Source organism: Scyliorhinus canicula, chromosome 6 (genome assembly GCF_902713615.1).
Source record: "Scyliorhinus canicula chromosome 6, sScyCan1.1, whole genome shotgun sequence".
In the NCBI taxonomy this organism is placed as follows: Eukaryota; Metazoa; Chordata; class Chondrichthyes; order Carcharhiniformes; family Scyliorhinidae; genus Scyliorhinus; species Scyliorhinus canicula.
Genome location: NC_052151.1, coordinates 168148467 through 168169561, shown reverse-complemented (window position 1 = coordinate 168169561; position 21095 = coordinate 168148467). Strand labels below are relative to the sequence as shown.

The window sequence follows — 21095 nt, the reverse complement described above, 5'->3', positions numbered from 1 at the left end:
GAACAACTCCTATCCCTGCCTGCCTGCCCCACCGATCATTCATAATCCCACTGACCTCAGAGGCCTGTGGCCGTGCAGCTGACGATATTGCTATAGGAAATTGGAAACCATAGTTAAGTGAGTACTTCACCCAACACAAGTGGATTTCCTTGGATGGACAGCACGGTAGCACTGTGGATAGCACAATTGCTTCACAGCTCCAGGGTCCCAGGTTCGATTCCGGCTTGGGTCACTGTCTATGCGGAGTCTGCACATCCTCCCTGTGTGTGCGTGGGTGCTCCAGTTTCCTCCCACAGTCCAAAGGTGTGCAGGTTAGGTGGATTGGCCATGATAAATTGCCCTTAGTGTCCAAAAATTGCCCTTAGTGTTGGGTGGGGTTACTGGGTTATGGGGATAGGGTGGAGGTGTTGACCTCGGGGAGGGTGCTCTTTCCAAGAGCCGGTGCAGACTCGATGGGCCGTGTGGCCTCCTTCTGCACTGTAAATTCTATGATAATAATCTATGATGTGGCATGTGGGAGACATTGCCACACATCCCAATCACACGTTGATGCCTGGATACTGTGCTTGAACACTGCAGCAGGCAACATTACACATGCAACAGCCAACATCTGAAGAACCAGGGGAAGGGGCACACCTCCAGGGACACGTCCACGGCCGGAGGGTGGTTGAGGGCCATGAGGAGGAGGAGATGCCGGGAGAGATGGGTCAAGGGTTGAGAGGTCGGCATGAATTGTGGAAGAAGCTGACAGAGGCATCATACTAGTTGTGCACATAGGTGCTGATTGTGTTTTATAATTCCCCACCCTCTTGATGGTGCTGCCCACCCACCCACACCTCCTCTCAGTGATCCTCGATGACCTTTACCCTCCTATCTCTACCACTACATTGAGGTGTGTCCACAGCATGCACATCAGAGGTGGAGGCAGCCAGCTGCTTACCATGTCCCACAACCTTCGATGCCCCTGACCCACAGGCGCGAAGCCTCTGAGACTCCTCTGGGGACTCTGAGGCAGCTCACTTGCCGGTGGCACATGCATAGCCATGCCGTCCTGTCCTGTGAGCTAGTTGTGAGACCCAGCCTCACTGGAACTCCGGGGAGCTGGTGGCCACCGTCGATGTAATGTTCTTGTCAGATGGTCTGATTTATATTACAAGAACACTTGTAGCTAAAACTATAAATGATTTATTAACATTAACTGTGGGTCAAAACAACAGATGAATAACGGTATGAACATGCACAAACCACAATCTCTCACCCAGTTCCCTAGTCAGTCTGAGGTCACCTGACTCTAACATTCGGTGAGACCATATTTGGAGTATTGTGTGCAGTTCTGGTCACCTCACTATAGGAAGGATGTGGAAGCATTGGAAAGGGTGCAAAGGAAATTTATCAGGATGCTGCCTGGTTTGCAGAATAGAGGAAAGGTTGAGGGAGCTAGGGATTTTCTCTTTGGAGCGGAGGAGGATGAGAGGCGACTTAATAGAGGTTTATAAGATGATGAGGGGGATAGATAGAGTGGACGCTCAGAGACTATTTCCTCGGGTGGATGTAGCTGTTACAAGGGGGCATAACTATAAGATTCAGGGTGGGAGATGTAGGAGGGACGTCCGAGGTAGGTTCTTTACTCAGACAGTGGTTAGGGTGTGGAATGGACTGCCTGCTGTGATAGTGGAGTCAGACACTTTGGGAACTTTCAAGCGGTTATTGGATAGGCACATGGAGAACACCAGAATGACAGGGAGTGGGATAGCTTGATCTTGGTTTCGGACAATGCGCGGCACAACATCGAGGGCCGAAGGGCCTGTTCTGTGCTGTACTGTTCTATGTTCTATGTTCACTTATATACTAAAGAGACTCCTAGTGGTCAGTCGGATAATTACAACACAGCCATGACATTACTACAGTGGCCCCTTCATGGGACTTGCCCAAGCTAGCACCCGGCGGCTCTTCCACCCACTAGGTGCCCATAGGGCCCTTGGAATTGCCTTGGGATGGAGAGGCAGCTGGTTCAAGCCTTGGCTGCACCTACATCATCGGGCTCTGCCAGCCCGAGTAGTTCCCCATGGTCTGCACCATTGTGTCAACACTCTTGGCGATGCTCCTCAGTGACTGGGCCATGCTCAGCAGTGCCTCGGCAATGCCCACCTGTGACTGGGACAAGCTGCACAGCGCCTCGGCCATGCCCATCTGTGAGCAGAACACGTTCCTAAGAACCTCACCAATGTCAGCCCAGCGAGGTGGACATTCTGTCGAGACCCTCAGCCATGGCCTTCACTGACTGCACGGCGCCTTGGACACCATCACTAATGGTGCCGACGCACCAGAATGGACAGCAGGAGAGACTAGAACTCAAGGACACAGCATCAGACTGAAGGAACAATCCTTTAAAACTGAGATGAGGAGGAATTTCTTCAGCCAGACAGGGGTGAATCTGTGGAACTCATTGCCACAGAAGGCTGTGGAGGCCGAATCATTGAGTGTCTTTACGACAGAGATGGATAGGTTCTTGATTAGTAAGGGGATCAGGGGGTGAATCTGTGGAACTCAATGCCACAGAAGGCTGTGGAGGCCGAATCATTGAGTGTCTTTACGACAGAGATGGATAGGTTCTTGATTAGTAAGGGGATCAGGGGTTACAGGGAGGAGACAAGAGAATGGAGATGAGAAACATCAGCAATGATCAAATGGCAGAACAGGCTCAATGCTCCCATATATTACGGTCTTATGGTCGCCTTGTGGTTGGATGCATTATTCTACGGCAGGGTTTGGCAAACGTCAGCAAACAAGCTCTCGGGTATTTACAATCAAGGGATCAAATGGGGAATTTAAGATCCTCGAGATGTTTGCCCCACTTTGGAGGACTTGAACCTGCACAGATGACCCTCGAACAGGATCTACTAATGGGAACTAATGGATAACGGATTTCATCGAATGTCAGAACAGGGCCATGTAGTTTGTTGTGAGCCAATTGGTTCAGCAGCACCCTCTTGATAACAGCTGACAATTGTCCAATGTTAAGTATTCCACTTCGGGATTCAAACATTAAAACCAACTATTTTGAATGGGCAATTTTTTAATCAAAGTTTTCACGGTGATTTTCTCTCCAAGGGTTACACTCCATAATAATAATAATATTTATTAGTGTCAGAAGTTGGCACATCAACATTGCAATGAAGTTACTGTGAAAATTCCCCAGTCACCACACTACAACGCCTGTTTGTGTACACGGAGGGAGAATTCAGAATGTCCAAATTACCTAATAAGCACGTCACGTCTATAAGTACATGCCTTATTTGTCACTCTTATAAATCGCATTTCATAGAATCCCTGAAGTGCAGAAGGCAGCCATTCGGCCCATAGAGTCTGCACCGATCCACTGAAAGGGCATTCTAACCAGGCCCACTCCTCAGTCTCCCCCGCCCGATCCCACAAACTAACCTGCACATCCCTGAACACAAAGGTGCAATTCATCATGTTCAATCCACTTAACCTGCACATCTTTGGACTGTGCGATGAAACTCCAGCATGGAGGAAACCCACGCAGGCACGGGGAGAATGTGAAAAAACTCCACACGAACAGCCACCCAAGGTCGTAATTGAACCCTGTTCCCTGGTGTTGAAAGACAGCAGGGCGAACCACTGTGCCACATTGACAAAGTAATTTGCCATTAAACTTCACCAAAGATGTACCCTGGGCAGCAGGGTAGCAGGGGCAGCAGGGTAGCATGGTGGTTAGCATAAATGCTTCACAGCTCCAGGGTCCCAGGTTCGATTCCCGGCTGGGTCACTGTCTGTGTGGAGTCTGCACGTCCTCCCCCTGTGTGCGTGGGTTTCCTCCGGGTGCTCCGGTTTCCTCCCACAGTCCAAAGATGTGCGGGTTAGGTGGATTGGCCATGCTAAATTGCCCGCAGTGTCCTAATAAAAGTAAGGTTAAGGGGGGGGTTGTTGGGTTACGGGTATAGGGTGGATACGTGGGTTTGAGTAGGGTGATCATGGCTCGGCACAACATTGAGGGCCGAAGGGCCTGTTCTGTGCTGTACTGTTCTATGTTCTATGTTCATTTTCAGATTTAGAAATAGGATCGCTGGGGGTTGGAGTGGTGTTGACTGTGAACTAAGTCAATGAACTCCAGCAACGCAAGTGGCTGTGTCTTAGTTTTAACTTAATCTATGCTGGTTCCTGAAGTTAACATTCCTCACTACTTCCCAAAGGCTGTGTACCCTCATTGCATGGAGTGAGTTATGGAAAGCCAAAATGAGTCCTGTGCTGATGGGTCAATTTACACAAAGGGAGCTTGAGGTGAACTACTAATTACACACAATAATCACATTAACAATGTACATTTTCTCTTATTATGTTGAATTGCATGTTTAAATCTGCATTTAATTCTGAATAAAATATTGCCTGTATCCGTGAGGCAATAGATTTAGGATATCACATTTTCAAAGAGAAAATTGCAAGTCATAAACATATGGTAACAGCGATACAATTTAATGCCTGCAATTTTTTTTAAAAGCCCTTAAGTAATTATTGAGATGATTGCTTTAATAACATATTTTAGGATTGTTCAATGGTTTTGTACATTTACTTATTTATGCATGCCCCACCCACTCATTATAAGGTTATTTCCTACAGCAGCATCTGCATTTGAACTCAATTACCACATGGATTCCAAATATAGAGCAAAGCAAGCACGTGTACACCCTACAATAAATTCCTCTTTCAGCCTATTTATGGCATCTGCTCTCCAAAGGTACTTTGCGTCGTGCCAGTCAGAATCCCAATCAACTTCCAGGGGAAACTAAAGAACCATTATTTCTATCAAAGAAAGACTTGCATGATAATAGTAATCGCTTATTGTCACAAGTAGGCTTCAATGAAGTTACTGTGAAAAGCCCCTAGTCACCACATTCCAGCGCCTGTTCAGGGAGGCCGGTATGGGAATTGAACCCGCACTGCTGGCCTTGTTTTGCATTACAAGCCAGCTGTTTAGCCCATTGTGCTAAATCTGCCCCTACAATGACATAACACCTTTAGTGGTTTCAGGACTGCCGAAAGAGCTTCACATATAATTAAGTACTTTTCAGATGTTGTAGGGCAGCAAGCATTGCGGCCACTTTGCTCCCAGCATTTGCTGTCCAAACAACAGCGAAATGGTATGATGATTAGATACCTGTTTTAATGACAATGATTGAGGGATAAATATGGAAAGAAGATGGTTGAGGAATAAATATTGGCCAGGAAACTATAAAGAACTCCCCTGTTCTTCTTTGAATAGTGCCGTGGAATATTTAACATTCAGTTGAGAGAAAAGTTTAACATTTCACTTCAAAGAAAGCACAAACAGTCAGGTCTGGATTTTGTGCTCTAGACTCTGGAGTGGGTCTTGAACCCACAGCCTTTTACATGGAACGTTGACTGGAATTCAAAAAGTACATCAATGGCTCTAAGGGCACGTCCTGAGGTCATAAAAGTCATCAGAGAAATGCAATCCTCTATTATCTTGGAGGTCATCTATCATTTTAATTCTCATCCTGACCTCTATGTCACGAACTCTTACACAGTTCCAAGAATAATAACATTTTATTGTCACAAGTATGAAGTTACTATGAAAAGCCCCTCGTCACGACATTCCGGTGCCTGTTCGGATAAGCTGGTACGGGAATTGAACCCGCGCTGCTAGCCTTGTTCTGCTATACAAAACAGCTTAATCTGAGCTTAATCAGCCCTATAAAACTCAATGTAAACACGAGGAATAGAACCCCATATTTTGGTTAGTCACTCCAGCTTTCTGAAGTTAGCACTGCGTTCAACAATTTCAGATGGAACCAGTATTCCCTCCAAGGTGTGTACGTGCGGATATGCAGAAACTCGATAGGCCTCGCACAAGTGGTTTGATTTTAGGATTTTAGACCATGTGTGTGCATGGCTGCTGTGTGAAATTTTAAGATTCATCAGATTGGAGTGAATACAGCACGAATAGAACATAATAGAGGAAACATTGACCAGATTCACTGCCCCCTTTCTTAAGGTGGCAATGGTGCTATTGTACAGAATCTCCTGCCCTTGATGGTGGCAAGTTTGGAGGCAGGAAGGGAATTCAATTAGGTTGGATCACGGCCTACCGGAATACTGCCACTTTCCTGCTTCCACCAGAATTAAATTCTGGGCAGGAAGGGCCTACAGACGACCTTCCCACCCTGCCATGAATTGAGGTTAACGTACAGACTCCGCAATGACAGTGACCCCAGCCAGGAATCGAACCTGGGACCCTGGCATTGTGAAGCAACAGTGCTAACCACTGTTCTACTATGCCACCCATAATCACTTAAGGGCCTCACATGGGTCACCAGCAGTTTTACTGGTCCCACCCCTGGAAATTCGGCCAGGGCTCCCACTCATGTCGAGTCTGTGTGAACCATGGCCTCATCCAGAAATATGGCCTCACAATGTGTGCTGCCAGTGCTTCAGCCAATAAGCTAAAGACATCAGCTTTGTCAAGTTGGACTAAAGTACAGAAGGAACAAGAAGGCATTCTAATGCAGTACAAACTGGAACTGTAGAATTTGATGAACAACTTGGTCTTCACCTGGAAGAAGCTAACTTTTGTGATGCTCCATTTTTGTTTATAAAATGTAATTGTCAAAACAAAATTAACCTTACACAACTGATACAACCATGAGGGTCTCAACATCAGGAACACCAACCCCTGCCCTTTGTGCCAATACCCCCACACCCCTATCCGATCAATCCTAACCCATGTAATTTACTTGTGGTCTGGGCCTTTGGTGCCTGACAATCTTGCCAGCCTCTGATTGGAAGATCTTGGGATTCGAAATGTCCACCTCAGAGACCTGATTCAGCCACTGCCTGATTGTCATGTGGTTATGTGGCCTTCCCAAAGTCAATGGCCAGCTCTCCAGCTGGCAGGCAGAATTCTCAATGCCTCAACAACATTCCGCATTTGTTAATTATACCTCCATTCGAACTATCCCTTGCTCCTTTACCTTTTGCCGTGCATCATCTTCTCTTTTGTCATTCAATCTCTCTTGCCTTCCATCCTATCACATACCTTCCCTTTCGTTCAGTCCTTTCCTCTTCTATTTTCTCATCTCTGTGCTTGTCCACAACCTGCTAGATCTTTATCCAGTTCTGATGAATGATAGTCAGCCTGAAATGTTAACTTTGTTTCACTCTGTCCACCCATGTTGTAAGACATGCTGAGCATTGTCAGCATTTTCTGTTTTTATTTACCTTCATCTTTTAATTCTATCACAACAGTGAGAATGCTACAAAATGAGCCAGAACCACATCCTCTATATGCAATTTTAGAATTAATGTGAAGATCCTGGAGTAGCTTCTAAAAGTCAGGGAAATCTGGCTTTGCAATGTCAGTAAAGCTCCAGAATTCACTCATTTTATATAATTGAGTGTTACAATTGTGGTTGATAAGATTATATTTTGGCATTTTTAAATTTAGAGTAACCGAAGAGGGTCATGTGACCTGTTCTGCAGTCCATTGGACAATAAACCTGGGTGCTTTTATTGTTAAAAATCAAAAGAAGGTTTGGCTTGTTTAACTGAGACAATGGTAAAGGTTATTTACACTTGGAGACAATGGTAGCAGTCTCTGAGCTTACAATGTGTAGACTCTGAGTCTCCCAAAGACCCAGAAAGATGTTGAGGAGGCCAGTTTGCAATAATTGTGCTGTAAACTATCCATTTATTTCTCAGATGAAAGAGAGTTGAAGTCAAGGATAGCTATCTAGCATTTCTACCTGGATAGAGGGCAGAGGAAGTCATTTTTGAGATCTGGTTGCAGGCTTCCCTACAAACCAATGAATAACTGAGGCTGACAGAAGTTTTATGTAGTCAGCAGAAAGAAGAGGTTGCTTGCTTTTGCAAGCTACCATCGTCTTATGTGGAAGGAGATGTCATCTTCCATCAGCAGAAGCCGATAGAAGTGTATTCTGGGAGACGTCAACTCAGAGACCTCGACTGTACTGTGGGTAGACGAAGAACTGGTGTCAAGGAGCGGTTAAGGCCGAAACACCACATTAGTGTTTCCCTCCCTCTTTCTCAAAGCAAAATAAAAGGCACCTTGAGGAGGACAAGCAAGGGTAAAGAAGGATATCACGGCCAGCAGGTAGTGATTGGCTGGTGACTGGTAAGCAATTTGTACTTTTTTTTTCTATTTTCTTTTCTCTTGTTCTCTCATGACATTGTTGTAAAGTTACCTTAAGGGTCAAGTCATGGCAGGAGACCCGTGTCATGCACCTCCTGTGTGATGTGGGAATGTTAGATGTTCGGTATCCCCAGTCTTTCACGTGCAGGAGGTGTGCTAGGCAGGATAGCTAAGATGAGTACGTAGATTGAGGGATGGTGTAAGAGGGAGGGATTCAAATTCCTGGGATATTGGAACCAGTTCTGGGGTAGGTAGGACCAGTACAAACTGGATGATCTGCATCTGGGTAGGACCGGAACCAATGTCCTTGGGGGATTGTATGCTTGTGCTGTTCGGAAGGGTTTAAACTAATATGACAAGGGGATGGGAACAGATGCAGGAAGTCAGAGGGAAGTAAGGTGGGAACAGAAACAAAAGGCAGTAAAGGGAAAAGTGGAAGACAGAGAAACCAAAGACAAAATGAAAAAGCACCACATTACATCTGAATTCTAAAAGGGCAATAAATGTTAAAAAAAAACAGCCTGAAGGCTCTGGGTCTCAATGTGAGGAGCATTTGTAATAAGGTTGATTAATTAATTTAGGTTGATCAGAGGGTTAGATAGGGTGGACAACGAGAGCCTTCTCCCGCGGATGGAGGTGGCTAGCACGAGGGGACATAGCCTTAAATTGAGGGGTAATAGATATAGGACAGAGGTCAGAGGTGGGTTTTTTACGCAAAGAGTGGTGAGGCCGTGGAATGCCCTACCTGCAACAGTAGTGAACTCGCCAACATTGAGGGCATTTAAAAATTTATTGGATAAGCATATGGATGATAAGGGCATAGTGTAGGTTAGATGGCCTTTAGTTTTTTTTCCATGTCGGTGCAACATCGAGGGCCGAAGGGCCTGTACTGCGCTGTATCGTTCTATGTTCTATGTTCTAATTAATTATGCTGACAATCATTAATGGGTATGATGTAATTGATATCACAGAGACCTGGCTCCAGGGTGACCAAGGATGGGAACTCAACATCCAGGGGTATTAAATATTCAGGAAAGATATAAGGAAAGGAAAGGGAGGTGGGGTAGCTTTGCTGGTTAAAGAGGAGATTAACGCAGTGGACGATGTGGAATTGGTATTGGTGGAGCTACGGATCACCAAAGGGCAAAGATTGTTAGTGGGAGTTGTGTACAGACCACCAAACATCAAACAGGAAATTAGAGATGTGTGCAGTAAGCGTACAGCAATTATTATGGGTGACTTCAATCTGCTTACTACATAATTAGGTTAATCAAACTGGTAGCAATGCGTCCTGGAATGTATAAGGGATAGCTTTCTCGACCAATATATTGAGGAACCAACTAGAGAGCAGGCCATCTGAGACTGGGTATTGTGCAATGAGAGAGGATTAATTGGCAATGTTGTGGTGCAAGATCCTTGAGGGAAGAGTGACCATTATATGGTAGAATTCATTAAGATGGAGAGTGACACAGTTAAGTCTGAGACTAGGGTCCTGAACTTAAAGAAAGCTAATTTTGATGATATGAGATGTGCATTGGCTATGGTAAGCTGACAAAGGATATTAAGAGGGTTGATGGTGGATGAGCAATGGTAGGCATTTAAAGAACACGTGGAGGAAGTTCAACAATTGTACATCCCTTTCTGATGCAAGAGTAAGACGAGGAAGGTGACTCAGTCATGGCTAACAAGAAAAATCAGGGATTGTGTTAAAAGCCAGAGGAGGCATATAAATTGGCCAGCAAAAGCAGCAAGCCTGAGAACTGGGAGAAATTTAAAATTCGGCAGAGGAGAACAAAGGGTTTAATTCGGAAGGGGAAAATAGAATACGAGAGTAAGCTTACAGAAAACATGAAAACTGACTGAAAAAGCTTCTATAGATATGTGAAGAGAAAAAGACTGGAAGACAAATGTAGGTCTCTTACAGTTAGAATCAGGTGGATTCATAACGGCCAACAAAAAGATGACAGAACAGCTGAAAAATTACTTTGGATCTGTCTTCACTAAATAACCTTCCAGAAATATGAGTGGACAGAGGGAAACTTAAGGAAATCTTTATTATTCAGGAAATTGTATTGGGGAAATTGATTGGATTAAAACCCGATAAGTCTCCAGGGCCTGATGCTCTGCATCTCAGAGCACTTAAGGAAGTGGCCCTGGAAATAGTGGACACATTGGTGATCATTTTCCAGCATTCTATGGATTCTGCAAGAGTTCAAATGGATTGGAGGGTAGCTAATATAACCCCACTTTTTAAAAAAGGAGGGAAAGAGAAAATGGGGAATTATAGACCGGTTAGCCTGATATCAGTGGTGGAGAAAATGCTCAGTCATTTATTAAGGAAGAAATAACTGAGCATTTGGAAAGTCGGACAAGATTAGTCCAAGTCAGCATGGATTCACTAAAGAAAAATCATGCTTGACAAGTCTTCTGGAATTTTTTGAGGGTGTGACTAGTGGAGTGGACAAGGGTGAATCAGTGTATGTTGCGAATCTGGACTTTCAAAGGGATTTTGACAAGGTCCCACACAAGAGATTAGTGAGCAAATTTAAAGCTCATGGTTATTAGGAGTAATGTATTGACGTGGATAGAGAACTGGTTGGCAGACAGGAAGCAGAGAATGGGAATAAATGGGTGCTTTTCAGAGTGCCAGGCAGTGACCACAGGGTTCAGTGCTGGGACCCCAGCTGTTCACAATATACATTAATAATTTGGTTGAAGGAACTGCATATAATATCTCCAAATTTGCAGGTGACACTAAGCTGGGTAGCAGTGTGCACTGTGAGGAGGATGCAGAGCAGCTACAGAGCAACTTGGACATGCTGGCTGAGTGGGCAAATACTTGGCAAATGAAATATAATGTGGGTAAATGTGAGATTATTCTCTTTGGTGGCAAAAAAGGAAGGCAGATTATTATCTGAATGGCAGCAGTTTTGGAAAAGGAGAAGTGCAACAAAATCTGGGTGTCATGGTGGAACAGTCACTGAAGGTTGCCATGCAGGTACAGCAGGCAGTGAGGAAAGCTAATGGCATACTGACCTTCATAGCGAGAGGATTTGAGTGTCGGAGTAGGGATGTCTTGCTGCAGTTTTACAGGGCCTTGGTGAGGCCACACCTTCAATACTGTGTGCCGGTTTGGTCTCCTAGTTTGAGGAAGGACATTCTTGCTTTTGAGGGTGTCCAGCTAAATTTCACCAGACTAATTCCCGGGATGGCAGGACTGACTTATGAAGAAAGATTGGATCAACTGGGCTTGTAGTCACTGGAGTTTAGAAGAATGAGAGGGGATCTCAAAGAAACATATGAAACCCTGATGGGACACGGCAGGCTAAATGCAGGAAGAATGTTCCCTATGAAATGAAATGAAAATCGCTTATTGTCACAAGTAGGCTTCTAATGAAGTTACTGTGAAAAGCCCCTAGTTGCCACATTCCCGTGCCTGTTCGGGAAGGCTGGTACGGGAATTGAACCATGCTGCTGGCCTGCCTTGGTCTGCTTTCAAAGCCAGTGGTTTAGCCCTGTGCTAAACCAGCCCCTGTTGGGCCATCCCGATGTTGGGATGTCCAGAGCTAGGGGTCACAACCTAAGAATACATGGTAAGCCATTCAATCTTGAGATGAAGAACTTTTTCTCTCAGAGAGTTGTGAACTTCTGGGATTCTGTACCACAGAAAGCTGTTGGGGCCAGTTCATTGGATATATTAAAGAGGGAGCTGGACGTGGCCCTTGTGGCTAAAGGGATCAAGAGGTATGGAGAGAAAGTGGGAGTGGGATACTGAATTTGCATGATCAATTAAATTGAATGGTGGTGCAGTTGAAGGGGCGAATGGCCTTCTCCTGCACTTATATTTCTATGTTTCTGTGTAAAGCATCCTGCAACCACCCAGTTCCAGGATTTTTGTTGTTTCATTTTGGAAGAAAGATAATTGGAACTGGCCTTACTTCTGCTGGTACTTAATGAACTCTCAGGAAATTGGAAAAGCATCTGGAGATGGTATCTCAAAGTTATTACTCGGCCTAAACAGAATTCAGGAACTCATCGGAAGCTGCAAGCAACTCAGGCATGATTGCTGTAAGGATTGTAATTCCACGGACTGCAATCTAGAGTATAAAATGGAACATTCCTCTCTGTAGTTTAAATTACAAGTTGCAGACAAAAGGAAAACTGTGTTTAGTAAAAAGTGCTTGTCATCATTTGTCACAGCAAGTGTTTTAAAACGTGAAATCTCGCATGTTATTCTTTCAGCCAGTAACTGGAAATACAATCTCTTTATAAAGGGTCTTCGGAGATTGCAAGATCTGTCATCAATTGTGCAACTACCATACACACATCTATAGTTCAAAGTACAGCCAAACATTCACATTATTGAATAAGTCAGATAAAATCATGATCAAATTGTTTAGAAATTATGATCAGATCACAGTTCAAGTGTTATGTTCTTTTCTATTCACTGAAGCACAGGAAAACATTCATGTATTTAAGGAATGCGAAAACAGACCCCTAATGTTAGGCAACTTGAGTTTTAAGAAATAATAAGTCACTGTTAGGCTTTTCTACCCTAAAAGGAAGTATTTTATAGGTGTAAAGAATAAAAGTGGTACGGAAAAGAATTTTGGAAAATTGATCAAAGTCAAATGAAATTGTGGGAGCAGAACAAAGGGACACTGATTTAAAATAGACTTTCTGGCTGATATCAGAATGTCCATCACACAAAGAATGATCAAACATGAAATGGTCTCTGAAAATAGTGGAAGCTAAAACCTTGGAATCATTTAAGAACAATTGGATGTTACAACTGGGGGACATTCTAAATGGAGGTACTAAATTGGACCAAATAGCCTTGCTCATCTGTAGTTATCTGGTGATAAAAGCATTTTTAGATTGCAGAACTGTCTCTTCTAAAAGGCTCTTGTCACACCACCTCAAGGCTGTTAGTGCTGCAACAAGCTACTCAGCACTGGAATTAGATATTTGCAGAAATGCAACAGTTTCGAAGGTTATGATGTTTCAGCTCTGACCGCTGGCGGAACCTTCTGGCCCTGCTCTGTTGAATGGAAGATTTTCTTTGATATAAGACCAAAGAATGTCATCGATTTTCTGTGGCGTTGCTTTACTATTTTAACTGGAAATCTTCTTATTTAAATACTGTACATGAAAATTTCATACCAACATGTTAATGTATTGCTAACTAATAGTTCCTCTGCGATCTATTTTGGGAAAATTTTAACAAACAATTTTAACAAATCATAAACTGACAAGATTGGGTGTAACCTTGGTTTTAGGCCCATTTTATTTCCCACTTAGAGAGTAATATTGGATGGAGTGTCAATCACAACATTCTACGTGGCTCCTTTGGTTCTCTACTCAGAAAATTAAATCAGAATGAGCCCCTTGTTTTTGGCCAGTGTATTCTATTTGTCGGCATGACTTAGTGGTAACACACACATTCCTAAGCCAGATGAATATGTGTTCATGCTCAAGTTCAAGATTTAGGCGCGTAACAGATGATGAAACTTCAGAGTAAGTACAACATTGCCTAGAGGTTTTGACTTTTGGATGAAATATTGTACCATGTTAAGGTAAATCGAAAAGATTCCATAACACAACTTGAATATAAATGGCGAAAGTTCATTCCTGAAAGAACAACAGCAAAACAAATTAAATCGACTGTTAAATGGCCCAGTAACTGGAGGTCTTTCGACCCCAGATAGTGTTTCAACTAGACGCAAGTTGCAGAATGGAACCTTGGCTCAAATGACAATGGGCAGGATTCTCCGCCCCACCAGATCCATTTTCTGGTGAAGAGCGCCCTTGCTGTCAGCCGGATCCTCTGCACGTCAGCCAGACAATGAGGTTTCCCATTGTGGCCACCCCATGCTGTCACAAAATCTTTGGGCATGAGTGCGCTGTTGGCTAAGCGGAGGATTCGGCCGACGGAGAATCCCGCCCATTAACGTTTACTTTTTGTCAGCAAACATACAGGAACGGAGTGCAGCTTAGCTAATGTACTTTTAACAGCAAGAAAAAATGCATTTATTAAAGATGAAAAGTTTGACTATAATACAATGCTCCTTCACTCCTCCCTCATCTTCACAACTGACTTCAAAGATAACATAGGTGACACGATATGTGCTCAATAAACACACATTCCCTACAACCCAACAGGCTAACTATGGTCACACCCCACTCTGAAACGTTGTGGCAGATGCCGCTCAAATCAATCTTCTGTGGATTTGTCATCAAATTTCATCCCCCAAACGATCATCACACAAATGTTTTCAAACTCCACTCTCAGAAAGACACGTTTTAAATTTTTCTTTCAAACAATGCCTTCCATCAGCTGTTTAATGAAGAATCAGCCTCCACATTTTCCAATTCTCCTTAGTCTTGACTAGCTATGTGCATTCAAGTTTTTCATGGGATCTAGCCATGAATTGCTTCAACCTTTTACTCGATAGTAAGACATCACCAACCTTAGGAGTGCTTCAGAAATTACTCGTTTTCACTAGCTAATGCCACCAGGTCTGTACTTTTCAGCAATTACTTTAACTTCAACAAACAGTACCCTGATCCAATTGAAGTTCCTCCTTGCTCCTTTTTACTTCAATCTTTCTGGCCTTCTCTTCATTCTTCAGTTTCTGGAACTAACTGTCTTTCTTTTCTGGACTTGCTTCCTATCCCATTATTCCATGGTATGGCTTTCCTGTTCCTAGCAGAACTGGGATTGTTCACACTTTCGCATCCTGCTCCAAATGGCTTTCAAGTTCAGTTAAACACATTTTTACCTAAAAGTGGCCTCTTGTTGCTAAGCAACAGCTTTCTTTCTCCAAGACCATGGTTTCTTTTCCCGTCATAAACTTTCTCAACACGATAGAAATAGTTTGAACTGAGACCAATACCTCCCAAAACAAACACCTTTGTTTAAAATGAATCTAACTAGAGTCTTACGCTTTCTTACATAAAAACACTAAATTAAATTCAATCTATACCTTGGGAGGGATTCTCCGCTGACGGGATTCTCCGTTTTGCCGGCGCCCGAGGGTTTCCCGACAACTTGGGGTTGCCCTACAATGGGAAACCCCATTGACCGGCCGGCGTAATGGAGAATCCCGCCGGCGGGTCGGGGCAGAAATCGCGGCGGGGTGGAGGATCCAGCCCATTTCTCACATCACTTAAAACTACCTCTGCTTCCTAACAGAAATCATGGGTTAGATTCTCCGATTCTGGGGCTATGTCCCCACGCAGGTGTGGGAACGGTGGCGTTTTATGCCAGAAAAACTGACACAAAAAGGCCACTGATTCCCCGTGTTGCTGGGGGCTAACAGGATGGCAGCTTGGAGCACCAGGCTCCAATATGGCCCGGAGAATTGCCGGTTCCGTGGCCGCAAATGTGCATGGTGGCTGGCCTGCACCATGGTGCCGGCCGCTTGCGGACACAGCCCGCAAAAGAGTCCCCCCCTTCAGTGGGCTCGCGCGCCCCCCAGACCACCCACCCCAAAGTGCCCACAGCCCTGAATAATGTATCCCCCTGCCCGCGGATTGGCCCTCACCGATGTTTGGAGTCTGCAGCCGCCACACCGTGTTCCCAACGGATGAGACCACACGCGACCCACGCCATCGGGACCTGGGCCGGTGGGGGGCAGAGCATCAGGGGTTAATGTCCTGAGGCCGTCGATATGTGGTGTGGCACACTCGGAGAGTACGCCGCTTTGGAGGGGGCGGAGCATCATGAAAGCAGTGCCGCTCGTGATTTGGTCAGGTAATGTGATTCTCTGGCCGTTTGCTGAACGCGATTCTGGCTTCGGCGACCGGAGAATCCAGCCCCATAAATTTAAAATCACGGGCAAAAAATATAGAAGGATGTTTTTTCCACTCAGAGTTGTTGAGATCAGGAAGATTCTAACTGAATATGCGGTCTAAGCTGATTCCCTAATTGTTTACAGGGGAGTCTTTAGATGTTTCAGGATGGTGACATAGTGGTTATATCGCTATGCTAGAGGCACAGTTTAATGCTCCAGGGACATGGGTTCAAATCCCACCGTAGTAGCTGGTAGAATTTAAATTAAATTAATAAATCTGGAATCAGTAATGACAACCATAATTGTTTTTAATTGTAAGAACTCATCTGATTTGTGAATATTTAAGAAAAGAAATCTATCATCATTACCTGATCTGGATTACAAGTGAGTCCAGTCCCACAGCAATGTGATTGCCCACTGAAATGGCCCGCCAGACATTCAATTTAAGGGCAACATGGGATCAGCAGCACATGTTGGCCTTGACTGCAACACCCACATCCCATGAAAGACTGTTTCAAAATGTAATTCTAGGGCTGAGAGGCAGTTCAGGACACTCTGAGCACATCAAAGGTCCTTTATAAATGTGGTGCAGTGGTTATCACTACTGCCTCACGGCACCGAGTTCCAGGTTCGATCCCGGCTCTGGGTCACCGTCCATGTGGAGTTTGCACATTCTCCCCGTGTTTGCGTGGGTGTCGCCCCCACAACTCAAAGATGTGCAGGGTAGGCGGATTGGCCATGCTAAATTGCCCCTTAAGTGGAAAAAATTAATTGGGCATTCTAAATTTATAAAACAAAAGGTCCTTTATAAATGAATGTTTTTTGTCTCTCATCCTAGATGATTGAAGAAAATGTATACAGCCTACCAGCACAAACCTACCATTATAACTGGGCTGGGACACCGAACTACTGTTTATTTTGACATTGGAGATGTTGCTTCAGAGGCAGCGACAGACTTCACTTCTTCCAATGAATCTCTGCACCTCCCAGAAGAAGCAGTGTCACCTCCTTTATGATCCAGTGCTGTCACTGAAGCTGCTGTTAGCAACAAATGTTGCAAACTGAAGTCAGCTGTAACATTGCTCAACGTAGCACACCGACCAAAACATGTCAAGCTAGTTTATCTGTACTTGAGTTCCCTTGTCACATTTGTAAAAGCATCAGCCTTTATCAGAATCTGAGATCATCGGAAAAAAAAGGTTACCTATTCATTGCGCCAGACTGCACTGAATGTTATCTTGGTATCAGAATAATTGAAAACAATCTGAAGGAGTTAGGCCTGGCTTATGAGCATTTTATGAAACATGGAAGATAAATTAAAGTAACTGCGAGACAAAAGGCAAAATAAATCTCAAAGCGCAAAACTTCACTCAAGCAGGATTCTCAAAAATTTTGCCGACTGGCTGCAACTGAAATTGCTACCTGGCACTTTGAGTGGCTGATCTGCCTAATGTTAAAACCTCATTAACATCCGGCCGTTTAGATGTCTGCCAACAACCTTCCAAAGAGGCACCTGCCAGAGACTCAGTAGCAGAACCTAGTGCAACTTTGAGGCTTTCCATTGTTTGTTCACCATATAATTGTACAACAAATAAGGATGAAAAAGCTGCCCATCAAAACTGCACCAGTTCATTTGAAGAGCAATCCAGTTGGCCCAATTTCCCCCACTCTTTCCTCATGTGGTGAACCATGTATTGCTAGTATATATATATTTACCGTTATTTGTCCTAATGTTATCCACCACTGTATATATGTTCACTGTTGTTCTTATACACTGTTACTTACAGTTGTTGTGTTGATGCTGCTGTTGGCTCCATCTGTGGCTCTGCCCCTCAGGGGAGGTATATAATTGGCAAATCTGTGGCCAGCTCTCAGTGCGGGAGCAGGGGCAGGCTGGCATACATCTTAGCTTTTTAAAACCACTGTTCTCTTCTCCAACTCAACTCGTGTGAATTGATGGTCCATCACCTCATAACATTGCAATTACTTTCTCCTTCAAACATCTGTCCAATTCCCCTTCGAAGGTTGCTGTTGAATCTGTACCCACCACCAGGTCGGCTAGTCCAGTCAAAATCTTAACCGCTTCCCCCATGAGTTCAATCAAGGCACTTTCAGCACGCATAGTTCTGAGACACATGGGGGGGGGGGGGGGGGTGCGCCGCCTTTTTTTTGGCAAAGTGTCATCCTGGGCAAGGAAAAGACTACCTGGGAGGGTAGACCACTGCTGGTGTCACCAGGTTTCTTGTTGTATTGTTAAACTCTTTACCAAAAAAGAGAGTGAAGAGATAGGTTCCATCATGTCTTGCTGGTGGGGCGAACTCATGTAAAACATCACGGTGCCCTTTTTTAAAGTCCCAGAAACAAAGGTGGAAGCTTGGACTTTCCAAATGAGGGAAAAGGGAGACGTCTGGGTTTCGTGGTGGTGGTGCTAAGGTCGATGGGAAAGAGCAGAGAAGAAAGCTGGAGGTAATCTCCATCTACATCGAGGAGTGCACCTGCTGATGCAATATGTAGTCATTAGGAAATATATTGAAAGAGCTGCCATTGATTGCCTCTGCAATTACCTGCACAAGGGATCAATGAGAGCATGTTATACTATTCACCTCTCAAAAATGCATTGTTTGGCTGACTCCCAAGTAAAGTGTTATAATGAGGTCCACAATAATAGCATTTAGGAAGCCACAAGAGGAGGACTTCTCATTGGTTAAGACTCCTGAAACAAAATGCACAGATGCACTCACTTTATGTGCCAGAGTTGTTGCTACAAAGCTAATAACAGCCCCAAGAGTAATTTAAGAAACAATGAAATATGCTGTTTACAAACACTGTCAATCTCAATTGTGTGCACTTGTTTAGCTTTCCTGGAAAAATGTCCATTCTTGTTCAAAACGGTAGATATTTACCTCGGCGGCCACCCTAAATGAGTGGGACAGCGCCGACCGCCCGTTAGGCACCCCTCCAATGTTCTTCTCTGTGTAAACGAGTGGTTGATTCAGTACTGCCATTTCACTAGACCATCCAAGATGGATTTCTACACAAACATTATGGTGATATTTAAACCCTCACAACAAATAGAAAGTTCTGATCACATGTTCAAAACCGACATCTCAGTGGAAATGGACATTCTCTGCCTTTAATCAAAGCTCTCTTGAAATGGCTCAGCTTGCATAGCAAGCAATGCCTTAATGAACAGTTGCCAAATTGATCCTAATTTTAAAGTTAAAGTAGTGACCATGGGCTGGATTCTCCATTTTTGGGACTATGTCCCCACGCCGTCAGGAAAACTGTGGTCTTTTACGCCAGGAAAACAGGAGCCAAAGGCCACAGATGCCCCGTTTTGCAGGGGCCAGCAGGTAGCTGCCATAGAGGTTGCAGCTCTAGCTGCGAATACGGCCCCCAGCACTTCTGGGTCAGAGGCCATGTACGCGCATGGCGGCGGCCTCCAGCTGCCGTACTGCACTCCATGGCAGACTCAGCCCATAAACCTGGACGGCCGAAATAGTGCCCCACTCCGGACCACCCACATGCATTACCCCCAGCCCCAAATGAAGCCCCCCCCCCCCGCCCGCCGATTAGCCTTCCCCCGACAGTGGTGGCCCCACACTGAGTCCACAGCCGGCACGCGAGGATCACGGACAGAGGGACCATGTTAGAACCACACTGTCGGGAATTCAGCCGGTCGGCAACGGAGCTTCACGTGGCAGGCCTCAGGCAGTGGCCTGAGGTGGTGGCTACTCAGCCGGCGTACTACACGAGTACATCAATTTTCGGGGGGCAGAGAATTGCGAAACCGTCGCCGGTCCTGATTTCGTGCGCCAAACTGGATTCTCCTCCCCGTCACTGAACGCGATTTCAGCGTCGGGGGTGGAGAAACCAGCCCCATGTTGCCCAAGGAAAACAGAGAAAATGAAATCACACAGCAGTAATAATGCAAAGATCCAGAACACTTTGTTCCATGCATTATTCAAATATAATAATTCAGAATTTTTTCAATATCACAGTAAGAAATCAACAGAGACAAGATTTAAAAAATAAATCAAAGGTCCAAACTGGAGAACTCTGTGGAAAATAAAATGCCTGACGGAGCCATTATTAATGACTTAACATACCTCCTTTGATTATTTATCATCCAAATTCAAATAATGGGAACAGAGGAGTGTTTCTCCGTGTCTTCAGGGCCAAGAACGACCCTGCTATCAAACGGGACTTTGGTTTTTCTTTGGGCCTCGGTGAGGAATGCCATGTCGTGGCCACACTTACTTCCCAGCTTGTCAGTGCAGGAAGAGATCGGGACGGCATTTTTAAATGCCGCCCTGATTTGTCAGCCCCCTCACCTACCCCACCAAGGCCTCCGGGCACCCCCAACGTAACTTTTAAGGGTTTTAGATCGCACCGTCCCGTGTTGGCTCAGTGTTTAGCATTGCTGCCTTACGGCACCGAGGTCCCAGGTTCGATCCCGGCTCTGGGTAACTTTCCGTATGGAGATTGCACATACTGAGGCAGCATGGTAGCACAGTGGTAGCACAGGTGCTTCACAGCGCCAGGGTCCCAGGTTCGATTCCCAGTTTGGGTCACTGTCTGTGCGGAGTCTACACGTCCTCCCCGTGACTCTGTGGATTTTCTCCGGGTGCTCTGGTTTCCTCCCACAGTCCAAAAATGTGCAGGTTAGGTGGATTGGCCATGCTAAACTGCCGTCAGTGTCCAAAAAGGTGAGGTGGGGTTACTGGGTTACGAGTGTGGGCTTAAGTGGGGTGCTATTTCCAAGGGCCAGTGCAGACTCGATGGGTCGAATGGGCTCCTTCTGCACTGTAAATTCTATGATTCTAAGATCTCATTAGATCACGCGAGGTGTTCCAAGCGTTGCAAATCTTGCAAGAGGTGAACAGTCTTGTTGCGTCACCAAGTTGGATCGTGTGCAACATCTTTGCATTTGGGTCTTGTGGCTTTGTCAATTAACCTTTCTCAATCTACCTCTCTCTTTGTCCCAATCCACCGCTCTGAAGTTCCTTTCTTTACTTTAACTTCTATTTATCTTTCTCTCAGCCATGCCCAAAATTTCTTCCTTTTGCTCTCTGTCCCCCAAATCTCTCTTTCTCGGGACTTTCCTACTC

General features: G+C 44.9%; 1 protein-coding gene and 1 pseudogene across 1 annotated transcript in view; one reads left to right on the top strand and one right to left on the bottom strand.

Moving 5' to 3' along the window:
* Positions 1 to 21095, bottom strand: part of LOC119967641 (CUB and sushi domain-containing protein 1-like) — a 2889858-nt gene that overhangs the window by 1855202 nt on the left and 1013561 nt on the right. The gene's annotated exons all lie outside the window — the stretch shown is intronic.
* LOC119967642 lies at positions 6345 to 6514 on the top strand (annotated as a pseudogene).